Raw genomic sequence first — 16,562 nt, 5'->3', positions numbered from 1 at the left:
GAAGCCACGGACGAAGCTGTCATCTCGAGTTGATTTGGGGTCCACGGAGCCCTTTCGTGTTGCTACAGTGACCTCAGGATCCCCCTAGACTTGAGACAGTGATCTTGGGTGTTCTCTGGAGTGCCATCAAGGAAATCAAGGCTCCTTTCATGTTTGATGTGGAACACGGAATTGGTCTGCACGCAGTGCAGGGAATCGGGCCTCATCTCGCGGCGAGGGGGAAGTCTCATGGTTTTTCTCGAGTTGCGGCCGGAACCTGGGGTAGATTCTCGAGTTACGACGGGGAGGGCACTTCCAGACACGTGTTTGTTCAGCGACTTCAGGACTCCTGCCTAGGTACGAGGGACACCTCGGGATTCTCCTCGAGTCTTGGCATGGCCATTGGGACGCGTCTCCACGTGAGGCGGGAGTCCCAGGGTCCCTTTCCACGTGCCACAGGGATCCTGGGACTCCTATCCATTTTCAAGAGGAGTCAGGCATCGTCTCCTTTGGAAGCATTGATCTCCGCAGACCTCTCGAGTTTTCAAAGGACGTGAGGCCTCCGGTCGCGATGATGTGGAGAACTAGGTCTTTCTCTGTGGTCTCCACAGGGGATTCAGACATCCCTTCGTCGTGGGAGATGCAAGACGAGCCTGCATTCAATTCACTGCAGGGATACCCGGCCTTTCTTCGAGTCAGAGCATCTCGGTGTCCATTCCACTTGAGGCCACAAACTCAGGGTCCCTCTCACATACCTGTAGCTGAGAGAAGCCTCCTCTTGAGGTGCTTATGGAAAGTGGGTATTACACTTGAGTCGAAGCCAGGGACGAAGGTCTCATCTCGAATTAATTTGGAGTCCACGGAGCCCTTTCGTGTTGCTACAGTGACCTGAGGATCCCTCTAGACTTGAGACAGTGATCATGGGTGTTCTCTGGAGTGCCATCAAGGAAATCAAGGCTCATTCCATGTTTGATGTGGAACACGGAATTGCTCTGCACGCAATGCAGCGGAATCGGGCCTCATCTCGCGGCGAGGGGGAAGTCTCATGGTTTTTCTCGATTTGCGGCGGGAACCTGGGGTATATTCTCGAGTTACGACGGGGAGGGCCCTTCCAGACACGTGTTTGTTCAGCGACGTCAGGACTCATGCCTAAGTAGGAGGGACACCTCATGATTCTCCTCGAGTCTTGGCATGGCCATTGGGACGCGTCTCCAAGTGAGGCGGGAGACCCAGGGTCCCTTTCCACGTGCCACAGGGATCCTGGGACTCCTATCCATTTTCAAGAGGAGTCAGGCATCGTCTCCTTTGGAAGCATTGATCTCCGCGGACCTCTCGAGTTTTCAAAGGACGTGAGGCCTCCGGTCGCGATGAGGTGGAGAACTAGGTCTTTCTCTGTGGGCTCCACAGGGGATTCAGACATCCCTTCGTCTTGGGAGATGCAAGACGAGCCTGCATTCAATTCACTGCAAGGATATCCGGCCTTCCTTCGAGTCAGAGCATCTCGGTGTCCATTCCACTTGAGGCCACAAACTCAGGGTCCCTCTCACATACCTGTAGCTGAGAGAAGCCTCCTCTTGAGGTGCTTATGGAAAGTGGGTATTCCCTCTTGAGTCGAAGCCAGGGAGGAAGCTCTCATCTCGAGTTGATTTGGGGTCCACGGAGCCCTTTCTTGTTGCTACAGTGACCTCAGGATCCCTCTAGACTTGAGACAGTGATCTTGGCTCTTCTCTGGAGTGCCATCAAGGAAATCAAGGCTCCTTTCATGTTTGATGTGGAACACGGAATTGCTCTGCACGCAGTGTAGGGGAATCGGGCCTCATCTTGCGGCGAGGGGGAAGTCTCATGGTTTTTCTCGAGTTGCGGCCGGAACCTGGGGTATATTCTCGAGTTACGACGGGGAGGGCCCTTCCAGACACGTGTTTGTTCAGCGACGTCAGGACTCCTGCCTAGGTACGAGGGACACCTCGGGATTCTCCTAGAGTCTTGGCATGGCCATTGGGACGCGTCTCCACGTGAGGCGGGAGACCCAGGGTCCCTTTCCACGTGGACTGGGATCCTGGGACTCCTATCCATTTAAAGAGGAGTCAGGCATCGTCTCCTTTGGAAGCATTGATCTCCGCAGACCTCTCGAGTTTTCAAAGGACGTGAGGCCTCCGTTCGCGATGAGGCGGAGAACTAGGTCTTTCTCTGTGGTCTCCACAGGGGATTCAGACATCCCTTCGTCGTGGGAGATGCAAGACGAGCCTGCATTCAATTCACTGCAGGGACATCCGGCCTTCCTTCGAGTCAGAGCATCTCGGTGTCCATTCCACTTGAGGCCTCAAATTCAAGGTCCCTCTCACATACCGGTAGCTTGGAGAAGCCTCCTCTTGAAGTGCTTGTGGAAAGTGGGTATTCCTCTTGAGTTGAAGCCAGGGACGAAGCTCTCATCTCGAGTTGATTTGGGGTCCACGGAGACCTTTCGTGTTGCTCCAGTGACCTCAGGATCCCTCTAGACTTGAGACAGTGATCTTGGGTTGTCTTTGGAGTGCCATCAAGGAAATCAAGGCTCGTTTCACGTTGAATGTGGGACACGGAATTGCTCTGCACGCAGTGCAGGGGAATCGGGCCTCATATCGCGGCGAGGGGGAAGTCTCATGGTTTTTCTCGAGTTGTGGCCCGAACCTGGGGTCTATTCTCCAGTTACGACGGGGAGGGCCCTTCCAGACACGTGTTTGTTCAGCGATGTCAGGACTCCTGCGTAGGTGCGACGGACACCTCGGGATTCTCCTCGAGTCTTGGCATGGCAATTGGGTCGCGTCTCCACGTGACGCGGGAGACCCAGGGTCCCTTTCCACGTGCCACAGGGATCCTGGGACTCCTATCCATTTTCAAGAGGAGTCAGGAATTGTCTCCTTTGGAAGCATTGATCTCCGCAGGCCTCTCGAGTTTTCAAAGGATGTGAGGCCTCCGGTCGCGATGAGGCAGAAGACTAGGTCTTTCTCTGTCGTCTCCACAGGGGATTCAGACATCCCTTCGTCTTGGGAGATGCAAGACGAGCCTGCATTCCATTCACTGCAGGGATATCCGGCCTTACTTCCAGTCAGAGCATCTCGGTGTCCATTCCACTTGAGGCCACAAACTCAGGGTCCCTCTCAGATACCTGTAGCTGAGAGAAGCCTCCTCTTGAGGTGCTTGTGGAAAGTTGGTATTCCTCTTGAGTCGAAGCCAGGGACTAAGCTCTCATCTCGAGTTGATTTGGGGTCCACGGAGCCTTTTCGTGTTGCTCCAGTGACCTCAGGATCCCTCTAGACTTGAGACAGTGATCTTGGGTTTTCTCTGGAGTGCCATCAAGGAAATCAAGGCTCCTTTCAAGTTTGATGTGGAACACGGAATTGCTCTGCACGCAGTGCAGGTGAATCGGGCCTCATCTCGCGGCGAGGGGGAAGTCTCATTGTTTTTCTCGAGTTGCGGCCGGAACCTGTGGTATATTCTCGACTTACGACGTGGAGGGCCTTCGAGACACGTGTTTGTTCATCGACGTCAGGACTCCTGCCTAGGTGCGAGGGACACCTCGGTATTCTCCTCGAGGTTTGGCATGGCAATTGGGACCCGTCTCCACGTGAGGCGGGAGACCCAGGGTCCCTTTCCACGTGCCACAGGGACCCTGGGACTCCAATCCATTTTCAAGAGGAGTCAGGCATCGTCTCCTTTGAAAGCATTGATCTCCGCGGACCTCTCGAGTTTTCAAAGGATGTGAGGGCTCCGGTCTCGATGAGGCGGAGAACTAGGTTTTTCTCTGTGGTCTCCACAGGGGATTCAGACATCCCTTCGTCTTGGGAGATGCAAGACGAGCCTGCATTCAATTCACTGCAGGAATATCCGGCCTTACTTCGAGTCAGAGCATCTCGGTTTCCATTCCACTTGAGGCCAAAAACTCAGGGTCCTTCTCACATACCTGTAGCTGAGAGAAGCCTCCTCTTGAGGTGCTTGTGGAAAGTTGGTGTTCCTCTTGAGTCGAAACCAAGGACTAAACTCTCATCTCGAGTTGACTTGGGGTCCACGGAGCCCTTTCGTTTTGCTCCAGTGACCTCAGGATCCCTCTAGACTTGAGACAGTGGTTTTGGGTTTTCTCTGGAGTGCCATCAAGGAAATCAAGGCTCCTTTCACGTTTGATGTGGAACACGGAATTGCTCTGCACGCAGTGCAGGGGAATCGGGCCTCATCTCGCGGCGAGGGGGAAGTCTCATGGTTTTTCTCTAGTTGCGGACGGAACCTGTGGTATATTCTCGAGTTACGACGGGGAGGGCCCTTCCAGACACGTGTTTGTTCAGCGACGTCAGGACTCCTGCCTAGGTGCGAGGGACACCTCGGGATTCTCCTCGAGTCTTGGCATGGCAATGGGACGCGTCTCCACGTGAGGCGGGAGACCCAGGGTCCCTTATAACGTGCCACAGGCATCCTGGGACTCCTATCCATTTTCAAGTGGAGTGAAGCATCGTCTCCTTTGGAAGCATTGATCTCCGCGGACCTCTCTAGTTTTCAATGGATATGAGGGTTCCGGTCGTGATGAGGCGGAGGACTAGGTCTTTCTCTGTGGTCTCCACAGGGGATTCAGACATCCCTTCGTCTTGGGAGATGCAAGACGAGCCTGCATTCCATTCACTGCAGGGATATCCGGCCTTACTTCGAGTCAGAGCATCTCGGTGTCCATTCCACTTGAGGCCACCAACTCAGGATCCCTCTCACATACCTGTAGCTGAGAGAAGCCTACTCTTGATGTGCTTGTGGAAAGTTGGTATTCCTCTTGAGTCGAAGCCAGGGACTAAGCTCTCATCTCGAGATGATTTGGAGTCCACGGAGCCCTTTCTTTTTGCACCAGTGACCTCAGGATCCCTCTAGACTTGAGACAGTGATCTTGGGTTTTCTCTGGAGTGCCATCAAGGACATCAAGACTCCTTTCACGTTTGATGTGGAACACGGAATTGCTCTGCATGCAGTGCAGGGGAATCGGGCCTCAACTCGCGGCGAGGGGGACATCTCATGGTTTTTCTCGAGTTGCGCCCGGAACCTGGGGTATATTCTCGAGTTACGACGGGGAGGGCCCTTCCAGACACGTGTTTGTTCAGCGACGTCAGGACTCCTGCCTAGGTGTGAGGGACACCTCGGGATTCTCCTCGAGTCTTGGCATGGCAATTGGGACGCGTCTCCACGTGAGGCGGGAGACCCAGGGTCCATTTCCACGTGTCACAGGGATCCTGGGACTCCTATCCATTTTCAAGAGGAGTCAGGCATCGTCTCCTTTGGAAGCATTGATCTCTGCGGACCTCTCGAGTTTTCAAAGGATGTGAGGCCTCCGGTCGCGATTAGGCGGAGAACTCGATCTTTCTCTGTGGTCTCCACAGGGGATTCAGACATCCCTTCGTCTTGGGAGATGCAAGACGAGCCTGCATTCAATTCACTGCAGGGATATCCGGCCTTCCTTCGAGTCAGAGCATCTCGGTGTTCATTCCACTTGAGGCCACAAACTCAGGGTCCCTCTCACATACCTGTAGCTGAGAGAAGCCTCCTCTTGAGGTGCTTGTGGAAAGTTGGTATTCCTCTTGTGTCGAAGCCAGGGACTAAGCTCTCATCTCGAGTTGATTTGGGGTCCACGGAGCCCTTTCGTGTTGCTACAGTGACCTCAGGATCCCTCTAGACTTGAGACAGTGATCTTGGGTTTTCTCTGGAGTGCCACCAAGGAAATCAAGGCTCCTTTCACTTTTGATGTGCAACACGGAATTGCTCTGCACACAGTGCTGGGGAATCGAGCCTCATCTCGCGGCGAGGTGGAAGTCTCATGGTTTTTCAAGAGTTGCGGCCGGAACCTGGGGTATATTCTCTAGTTACGACGGGGAGGGCCCTTCCAGACACGTGTTTGTTCAGCGACGTCAGGACTCCTGCCTAAGTGCGAGGGACACCTCGGTATTCTCCTCGAATCTTGGCATGGCAATTGGGATGCGTCTCCACGTGAGGCGGGAGATCCAGGGTCCCTTTCCCCGTGCCACAGGGATCCTGGGACTCCTATCCATTTTCAAGAGGAGTCAGGCTTCGTCTCCTTTGGAAGGATTGATCTCCGCGACCTCTCGAGTTTTCAAAGGATGTGAGGCCTCCGGTCGCGATGAGGCGGAGAACTAGGTCTTTCTCTGTGGTCTCCACAGGGGATTCAGAGATCCCTTCGTCTTGGGAGATGCAAGACGAGCCTGCATTCAATTCACTGCAGGGATATCCGGCCTTACTTCGAGTCAGAACATCTCGGTGTCCATTCCACTTGAGGCCACAACTCAGGGTCCCTCTCACATACCTGTAGCTGAGAGAAGCCTCCTCTTGAGGTGCTTGTGGAAAGTTGGTATTCCTCTTGAGTCGAAGCCAGGGACTAAGCTCTCATCTCGAGTTGATTTGGGGTTCACTGAGCCGTTTCGTGTTGCTCCAGTGACCTCAGGATCCCTCTAGACTTGAGACAGTGATCTTGGGTTTTCTCTGGAGTGCCATCAAGGAAATCAAGGCTCCTTTCACGTTTGATGTGGAACACGGAATTGCTCTGCACGCAGTGCAGGGGAATCGGACCTCATCTCGCGGCGAGGGGGAAGTCTCATGGTTTTTCTCGAGTTGCGGCCAGAACCTGGGGTATATTCTCGAGTTACGAAGGGGGGTTCACTTCCCGACACGTGTTTGTTCAGCGACATCAGAACCCATGCCTAGGTTCGATGGACACTTCGGTATTCTCCCCGAGGCTTGGCATGGCAATTGGGACCCGTCTCCACGTGAGGCGGGAGACCCAGGGTCCCTTTCCACGTGCCACAGGGATCCTGGGACTCCTATCCATTTTCAAGAGGAGTCAGGCATCGTCTCCTTTGGAAGCATTGATCTCCGCGACCTCTCGAGTTTTCAAAGGATGCGAGGCCTCCGGTCGCGATGAGCCGGAGAACTAGTTCTTTCTCTGTGGTCTCCACAGGGGATTCAGACATCCCTTCGTCTTGGGAGATGCAAGACGAGCCTGTATTCAATTCACTGCAGGGATATCCGGCCTTAGTTCCAGTCAGAGGATCTGGATGTCCTTTCCACTTGAGGCCACAAACTCAGAGTCCCTCTCACATACCTGTAGCTGAGAGAAGCCTCCTCTTGAGGTGCTTGTGGAAAGTTGGTATTCCTCTTGAGTCGAAGCCAGGGACTAAGCTCTCATCTCGAGTTGATTTGGGGTCCACGGAGACCTTTCGTGTTGCTCCAGTGACCTCAGGATCCCTCTAGACTTGAGACAGTGATCTTGGGTTTTCTCTGGAATCCCACCAAGGAAATCAAGGCTCCTTTCACGTTTGATGTGCAACACGGAATTGCTCTGCACGCAGTGCAGGGGAATCGGGCCTCATCTCGCGGCGAGGGGGAAGTCTCATGGTTTTTCTCGAGTTGCGGCCGGAACCTGGGGTATATTCACGAGTTACGACGGGGAGGGCCCTTCCAGACACGTGTTTGATCAGCGACGTCAGGACTCCTGCCTAGGTGCGAGGGACACCTCGGTATTCTCCTCGAATTTGGCATGGCAATTGGGACGCGTCTCCACGTGAGGCGGGAGACCCAGGGTCCCTTTCCACGTGTCACAGGGATCCTGGGACTCCTATCCATTTTCAAGAGGAGTCAGGCATCATCTCCTTTGGAAGCATTGATCTCCGCGGACCTCTCGAATTTTCAAAGAATGTGAGGCCTCCGGTTTCGATGATGTGGAGAACTAGGTCTTTCTCTGTGGTCTCCACATGGGATTCAGTCATCCCTTCGTCTTGGGAGATGGAAGACGAGCCTGCATTCAATTCACTGCAGAGATATCTGTCCTTACCTCGAGACAGAGCATCTCGGTGTCCATTCCACTTGAGGCCACAAACTCAGGGTCCCTCTCACATACCTGTAGCTGAGAGAAGCCTCCTCTTGAGGTGCTTGTGGAAAGTTGGTATTCCTCTTGAGTCGACGCCAGGGACTAAGCGCTCATCTTGAGTTGATTTGGGGTCCACGGAGCCCTTTCGTGTTGCTCCATTGACCTCAGGATCCCTCTATCTTGAGACAGTGATCTTGGGTTTTCCCTGAAGTGCCATCAAGGAAATCAAGGCTCCTTTCACGTTTGATGTGGAACACGGAATTGCTCTGCACGCAGTGCAGGGGAATCGGGCCTCATGTTGCGGCGAGGGGAAGTCTCATGGTTTTTCTCGAGATGCGGCCGGAACCTGGGGTATATTCTCGAGTTACTACGGCGAGGGCCCTTCCAGACCCGTGTTTGTTCAGCGAAGTCAGCACTCCTGCTTAGGTGCGAGAGACACCTCGGGATTCTCCTCGAGACTTGGCATGGCAATTGGGACGCTTCTCCACATGAGGCAGGAAACCCAGGTCCCATTTCCACGTGCCACAGGGATCCTGGGACTCCTATCCATTTTCAAGATGAGTCAGGCATCGTCTCCTTTGGAAGCATTGATCTCCGCGGACCTCTCGGGTTTTCAAAGGATGTGAGGCCTCCGGTCGAGATGAGGCGGAGAACTAGGTCTTTCTCTATGGTCTCCACAGGGGATTCAGACATCCCTTCGTTTTGGGAGATGCAAGAGGAGCCTGCATTCAATTCACTGCAGGGATATCCGACCTTACTTCGAGTCAGAACATCTCGGTGTCCATTCCACTTGAGGCCACAACTCAGGGTCCCTCTCACATACCTGTAGCTGAGAGAAGCCTCCTCTTGAGGTGCTCTTGGAAAGTTGGTATTCCTCTTGAGTCGAAGCCAGGGACTATGCTCTCATCTCGAGTTGCTTTGGGCTCCAGGTAGTCCTTTCGTGTTGATACAGTGACCTCAACATCCCTCTAGACTTGAGACAGTGATCTTGGGTTTTCTCTGGAGTGCCATCAAGGAAATCAAGGCTCCTTTCACGTTTGATGTGGAACACGGAATTGCTCTGCACGCAGTGCAGGGGAATCTGGCCTCATCTCACGGCGAGGGGGAAGTCTCATGGTTTTTCTCGAGTTGCGGCCGGAACCTGGGGTATATTCTCGAGTTACGATGGGGAGGGCCCTTCCAGACACGTGTTTGTTCAGCGACGTCAGGATTCTTGCCTAGGTGCGAGGGACACCTCGGGATTCTCTTCGAGTCTTGGCATGGCAATTGGGACGCGTCTCCACGTGAGGCGGGAGACCCATTGTCCCTTTCCACGTGCCACAGGGATCCTCGGACTCCTATCCATTTTCAAGAGGAGTCAGGCATCGTCTCCTTTGGAAGCATTGATCTCCGTGGTCCTCTCGAATTTTCAAAGGATGTGAGGCCTCCGGTCGCGATGATGCGGAGAACTAGGTCTTTCTCTGTGGTCTCCACAGGGGATTCAGACATCCCTTCGTCTTGGGAGATGCAAGACAAGCCTGCATTCTATTCAATGCAGGGATATCCGGCCTTACTTCGAGTCAGAGCATCTCATGTCCTTTCCACTTGAGGCCACAAACTCAGGGTCCCTCTCACATACCTGTGGCTGAGGGAAGTCTCCTCTTGAGTTGCTTGTGGAAACTTGGTATTCCTCTTGAGTCGAAGCCAGGGACTAAGCTCTCATCTCGAGTTGATTTGGGGTCCACGGAGCCCTTTCATGTTGCTACAGTGACCTCAGGATCCCTCTAGACTTGAGACAGTGATCTTGTGTTTTCTCTGCAGTGCCATCCAGGAAATCAAGGCTCCTTTCACGTTTGATGTGGAAGACGGAATTGCTCGGCATGCATTGCTGGGGAATCGGGCCTCATCTCATGGCGAGGGGGAAGTCTCATGGTTTTTCTCGAGTTGCGGCCGGAACCTGGGGTATATTCTCGAGTTACGAAGGGGGGTTCACTTCCCGACACGTGTTTGTTCAGCGACATCAGAACCCATGCCTAGGTGCGAGGGACACCTCGGGATTCTCCTCGAGTCTTGGCATGGCAATTGGGACGCGTCTCCACGGGAGGCGGGAGATCCAGGGTCCCTTTCCCCGTGCCACAGGGATCCTGGGACTCCTATCCATTTTCAAGAGGAGTCAGGCTTCGTCTCCTTTGGAAGGATTGATCTCCGCAGACCTCTCGAGTTTTAAAAGGATGTGAGGCCTCGGGTCGCAATGAGACGGAGAACTAGGTCTTTCTCTGTGGTCTCAAGAGGGGATTCAGAGATCCCTTCGTCTTGAGAGATGAAAGACGAGCCTGCATTCAATTCACTGCAGGGATATGCGGCCTTACTTCGAGTCAGAGCATCTCGGTGTCCATTCCACTTGAGGCCACAAACTCAGGGTCCCTCTCACATACCTGTAGCTGAGAGAAGCCTCCTCTTGAGGTGCTTGTGGAAAGTTGGTTTTCCTCTTGAGTCGAAGCCAGGGACTAAGCTCTCATCTCGAGTTGATTTGGGGTCCACGGAGCCCTTTCGTGTTTCTACAGTGACCTCAGGATCCCTCTAGACTTGAGACAGTGATCTTGGGTTTTCTCTGGAGTGCCACCAAGGAAATCAAGGCTCCTTTCACGTTTGATGTGCAACACGGAATTGCTCTGCAAGCAGTGCAGGGGAATCGGGCCTCATCTCACGGCGAGGGGGAAGTCTCATGGTTTTTCTCGAGATGCGGCCGGAACCTGGGGTATATTCTCGAGTTACGATGGGGAGGGCGCTTCCAGACACGTGTTTGTTCAGCGACGTCAGGATTCTTGCCTAGGTGCGAGGGACACCTCGGGATTCTCTTCGAGTCTTGGCGTGGCAATTGGTACGCGTCTTCACGTGAGGCGGGAGACCCATTGTCCCTTTCCACGTGCCACAGGGATCCTCGGACTCCTATCCATTTTCAAGAGGAGTCAGGAATCGTCTCCTTTGGAAGCATTGATCTCCGTGGTCCTCTCGAGTTTTCAAAGGATGTGAGGCCTCCGGTCGCGATGAGGCGGAGAACTAGGTCTTTCTCTGTGGTCTCCACAGGGGATTCAGACATCCCTTCGTCTTGGGAGATGCAAGACGAGCCTGCATTCAATTCACTGCAGGGATATCCGGCCTTACTTCGAGTCAGAGCATCTCATGTCCATTCCACTTGAGGCCACAAACTCAGGGTCCCTCTCACATACCTGTAGCTGAGGGAAGTCTCCTCTTGAGTTGCTTGTGGAAACTTGGTATTCCTCTTGAGTCGAAGCCAGGGACTAAGCTCTCATCTCGAGTTGATTTGGGGTCCACGGAGCCCATTCATGTTGCTACAGTGACCTCAGGATCCCTCTAGACTTGAGACAGTGATCTTGGGTTTTCCTGCAGTGCCATCCAGGAAATCAAGGCTCCTTTCACGTTTGATGTGAACACGGAATTGCTCGGCACGCAGTGCTGGGGAATCGGGCCTCATCTCATGGCGAGGGGGAAGTCTCATGGTTTTTCTCGAGTTGCGGCCGGAACCCGGGGTATATTCTCGAGTTATCAAGGGGGGTTCACTTCCAGACACGTGTTTGTTCAGCGACTTCAGAACCCATGCCTAGGTTCGATGGACACCTCGGTATTCTCCCCGAGGCTTGGCATGGCAATTGTTACCCGTCTCCACGTGAGGCGGGAGACCCAGGGTCCCTTTCCACGTGCCACAGGGATCCTGGGACTCCTATCCATTTTCAAGAGGAGTCAGGCATCGTCTCCTTTGGAAGCATTGATCTCCTAGACCTCTCGAGTTTTCAAAGGATGTGAGGCCTCCGGTCGCGATGAGCCGGAGAACTAGTTCTTTCTCTGTGGTCTCCACAGGGGATTCAGACATCCCTTCGTCTTGGGAGATGCAAGACGAGCCTGTATTCAGTTCACTGCAGGGATATCCGGCCTTAGTTCGAGTCAGAGCATCTCGGTGCCCATTCCACTTGAGGCCACAAACTCAGGGTCCCTCTCACATATCTGTAGCTGAGAGAAGCCTCCTCTTAGTGTGCTTGTATAAAGTTGGTATTCCTCTTGAGTCGAAGCCAGGGACTAAGCTCTCATCTCGAGTTGATTTTGGGTCCATGGAGCCCTTTCATGTTGCTACAGTGACCTCAGGATCCCTCTAGACTTGAGACAGTGATCTTGGGTTTTCTCTGGAGTGCCATCAAGGAAATCAAGGCTGCTTTCAAGTTTGATGTGGAACACGGAATTGCTCTGCACGCAGTCCATGGGAATCGGGCCTCATTTTGCGGCGAGGGGGATGTCTCATGGTTTTTCTCGAGTTGCGGCCGGAACCTGGGGTATATTCTCGAGTTATGATGGGGAGGGCCCTTCCAGACACGTGTTTGTTCAGCGAAGTCAGGACTCCTGCCTAGGTGCGAGGGACACCTCGGTATTCTCCCCGATGCTTGGCATGGCAATTGGGACGCGTCTCCACGTGAGGCGGGAGACCCAGGGTCCCTTTCCACATGTCACAGGGATCCTGGGACTCCTATCCATTTTCAAGAGGAGTCAGGCATCATCTCCTTTGGAAGCATTGATCTCCGCGGACCTCTCGAATTTTCAAAGAATGTGAGGCCTCCGGTTTCGATGATGTGGAGAACTATGTCTTTCTCTGTGGTCTCCACATGGGATTCAGTCATCCCTTCGTCTTGGGAGATGGAAGACGAGCCTGCATTCAATTCACTGCAGAGATATCTGTCCTTACCTCGAGACAGAGCATCTCGGTGTCCATTCCACTTGAGGCCACAAACTCAGGGTCCCTCTCACATACCTGTAGCTGAGAGAAGCCTCCTCTTGAGGTGCTTGTGGAAAGTTGGTATTCCTCTTGAGTCAAAGCCAGGGACTAAGCTCTCATCTCGAGTTGATTTGGGGTCCACGGAGCCCTTTCGTGTTGCTCCATTGACCTCAGGATCCCTCTATCTTGAGACAGTGATCTTGGGTTTTCCCTGAAGTGCCATCAAGGAAATCAAGGCTCCTTTCACGTTTGATGTGGAACACGGAATTGCTCTGCACACAGTGCAGGGGAATCGGGCCTCATGTTGCGGCGAGGGGAAGTCTCATGGTTTTTCTCGAGATGCGGCCGGAACCTGGGGTATATTCTCGAGTTACTACGGCGAGGGCCCTTCCAGACCCGTGTTTGTTCAGCGAAGTCAGCACTCCTGCTTAGGTGCGAGGGACACCTCGGGATTCTCCTCGAGACTTGGCATGGCAATTGGGACGCGTCTCCACGTGAGGCAGGAAACCCAGGTCCCGTTTCCACGTGCCACAGGGATCCTGGGACTCCTATCCATTTTCAAGATGAGTCAGGCATCGTCTCCTTTGGAAGCATTGATCTCCGCGGACCTCTCAGGTTTTCAAAGGATGTGAGGCCTCCGGTCGAGATGAGGCGGAGAACTAGGTCTTTCTCTGTGGTCTCCACAGGGGATTCAGGCATCCCTTCGTTTTGGGAGATGCAAGAGGAGCCTGCATTCAATTCACTGCAGGGATATCCGACCTTACTTCGAGTCAGAACATCTCGGTGTCCATTCCACTTGAGGCCACAACTCAGGGTCCCTCTCACATACCTGTAGCTGAGAGAAGCCTCCTCTTGAGGTGCTCTTGGAAAGTTGGTATTCCTCTTGAGTCGAAGCCAGGGACTATGCTCTCATCTCGAGTTGCTTTGGGCTCCAGGTAGTCCTTTCATGTTGATACAGTGACCTCAACATCCCTCTAGACTTGAGACAGTGATCTTGGGTTTTCTCTGTAGTGCCATCAAGTAAATCAAGGCTCCTTTCACGTTTGATGTGGAACACGGAATTGCTCTGCACGCAGTGCAGGGGAATCGGGCCTCATCTCACGGCGAGGGGGAAGTCTCATGGTTTTTCTCGAGTTGCGGCCGGAACCTGCGGTATATTCTCGAGTTACGATGGGGAGGGCCCTTCCAGACACGTGTTTGTTCAGCGACGTCAGGATTCTTGCCTAGGTGCGAGGGACACCTCGGGATTCTCTTCGAGTCTTGGCTTGGCAATTGGGACGCGTCTCCACGTGAGACGGGAGACCCATTGTCCCTTTCCACGTGCCACAGGGATCCTCGGACTCCTATCCATTTTCAAGAGGAGTCAGGCATCGTCTCCTTTGGAAGCATTGATCTCCGTGGTCCTCTCGAGTTTTCAAAGGATGTGAGGCCTCCGGTCGCGATGAGGCGGAGAACTAGGTCTTTCTCTGTGGTCTCCACAGGGGATTCAGACATCCCTTCGTCTTGGGAGATGCAAGACGAGCCTGCATTCAATTCACTGCAGGGATATCCGGCCTTACTTCGAGTCAGAGCATCTCATGTCCATTCCACTTGAGGCCACAAACTCAGGGTCCCTCTCACATACCTGTAGCTGAGGGAAGTCTCCTCTTGAGTTGCTTGTGGAAACTTGGTATTCCTCTTGAGTCGAAGCCAGGGACTAAGCTCTCATCTCGAGTTGATTTGGAGTCCACGGAGCCCATTCATGTTGCTACAGTGACCTCAGGATCCCTCTAGACTTGAGACAGTGATCTTGGGTTTTCCTGCAGTGCCATCCAGGAAATCAAGGCTCCTTTCACGTTTGATGTGAACACGGAATTGCTCGGCACGCAGTGCTGGGGAATCGGGCCTCATCTCATGGCGAGGGGGAAGTCTCATGGTTTTTCTCGAGTTGCGGCCGGAACCTGGGGTATATTCTCGAGTTACGAAGGGGGGTTCACTTCCAGACACGTGTTTGTTCAGCGACTTCAGAACCCATGCCTAGGTTCGATGGACACCTCGGTATTCTCCCCGAGGCTTGGCATGGCAATTGTTACCCGTCTCCACGTGAGGCGGGAGACCCAGGGTCCCTTTCCACGTGCCACAGGGATCCTGGGACTCCTATCCATTTTCAAGAGGAGTCAGGCATCGTCTCCTTTGGAAGCATTGATCTCCGCGACCTCTCGAGTTTTCAAAGGATGTGAGGCCTCCGGTCGCGATGAGCCGTAGAATAGTTCTTTCTCTGTGGTATCCACAGGGGATTCAGACATCCCTTCGTCTTGGGAGATGCAAGACGAGCCTGTATTCAATTCACTGCAGGGATATCCGGCCTTAGTTCCAGTCAGAGGATCTGGATGTCCTTTCCACTTGAGGCCACAAACTCAGGGTCCCTCTCACATACCTGTAGCTGAGAGAAGCCTCCTCTTAGGGTGCTTGTGGAAAGTTGGTATTCCTCTTGAGTCGAAGCCAGGGACTAAGCTCTCATCTCGAGTTGATTTGGGGTCCACGGAGACCTTTCGTGTTGCTCCAGTGACCTCAGGATCCCTCTAGACTTGAGACAGTGATCTTGGGTTTTCTCTGGAATCCCACCAAGGAAATCAAGGCTCCTTTCACGTTTGATGTGCAACACGGAATTGCTCTGCACGCAGTGCAGGGGAATCGGGCCTCATCTCGCGGCGAGGGGGAAGTCTCATGGTTTTTCTCGAGTTGCGGCCGGAACCTGGGGTATATTCTCGACTTACGACGGGGAGGGCCCTTCCAGACACGTGTTTGATCAGCGACGTCAGGACTCCTGCCTAGGTGCGAGGGACACCTCGGTATTCTCCTCGAATTTGGCATGGCAATTGGGACGCGTCTCCACGTGAGGCGGGAGACCCATGGTCCCTTTCCACGTGTCACAGGGATCCTGGCACTCCTATCCATTTTCAAGAGGAGTCAGGCATCATCTCCTTTGGAAGCATTGATCTCCGCGGACCTCTCGAATTTTCAAAGAATGTGAGGCCTCCGGTTTCGATGATGTGGAGAACTAGGTCTTTCTCTGTGGTCTCCACATGGGATTCAGTCATCCCTTCGTCTTGGGAGATGCAAGACGAGCCTGCATTCAATTCACTGCAGAGATATCTGTCCTTACCTCGAGACAGAGCATCTCGGTGTCCATTCCACTTGAGGCCACAAACTCAGGGTCCCTCTCACATACCTGTAGCTGAGAGAAGCCTCCTCTTGAGGTGCTTGTGGAAAGTTGGTATTCCTCTTGAGTCAAAGCCAGGGACTAAGCTCTCATCTCGAGTTGATTTGGGGTCCACGGAGCCCTTTCGTGTTGCTCCATTGACCTCAGGATCCCTCTATCTTGAGACAGTGATCTTGGGTTTTCCCTGAAGTGCCATCAAGGAAATCAAGGCTCCTTTCACGTTTGATGTGGAACACGGAATTGCTCTGCACGCAGTGCAGGGGAATCGGGCCTCATGTTGCGGCGAGGGGAAGTCTCATGGTTTTTCTCGAGATGCGGCCGGAACCTGGGGTATATTCTCGAGTTACTACGGCGAGGGCCCTTCCAGACCCGTGTTTGTTCAGCGAAGTCAGCACTTCTGCTTAGGTGAGAGGGACACCTCGGGATTCTCCTCGAGACTTGGCATGGCAATTGGGACGCTTCTCCACATGAGGCAGGAAACCCAGGTCCCGTTTCCACGTGCCACAGGGATCCTGGGACTCCTATCCATTTTCAAGATGAGTCAGGCATCGTCTCCTTTGGAAGCATTGATCTCCGCGGACCTCTCGGGTTTTCAAAGGATGTGAGGCCTCCGGTCGAGATGAGGCGGAGAACTAGGTCTTTCTCTGTGGTCTCCACAGGGGATTCAGACATCCCTTCGTTTTGGGAGATGCAAGACGAGCCTGCATTCAATTCACTGCAGGGATATCCGACCTTAC

The sequence above is a fragment of the Dama dama genome, unplaced genomic scaffold (assembly GCF_033118175.1).
Source record: "Dama dama isolate Ldn47 unplaced genomic scaffold, ASM3311817v1 ptg000041l, whole genome shotgun sequence".
Classification (NCBI taxonomy): Eukaryota; Metazoa; Chordata; class Mammalia; order Artiodactyla; family Cervidae; genus Dama; species Dama dama.
The sequence above is the reverse complement of the archived record's forward strand: the minus strand, read 5'-3'. Positions refer to the sequence as shown.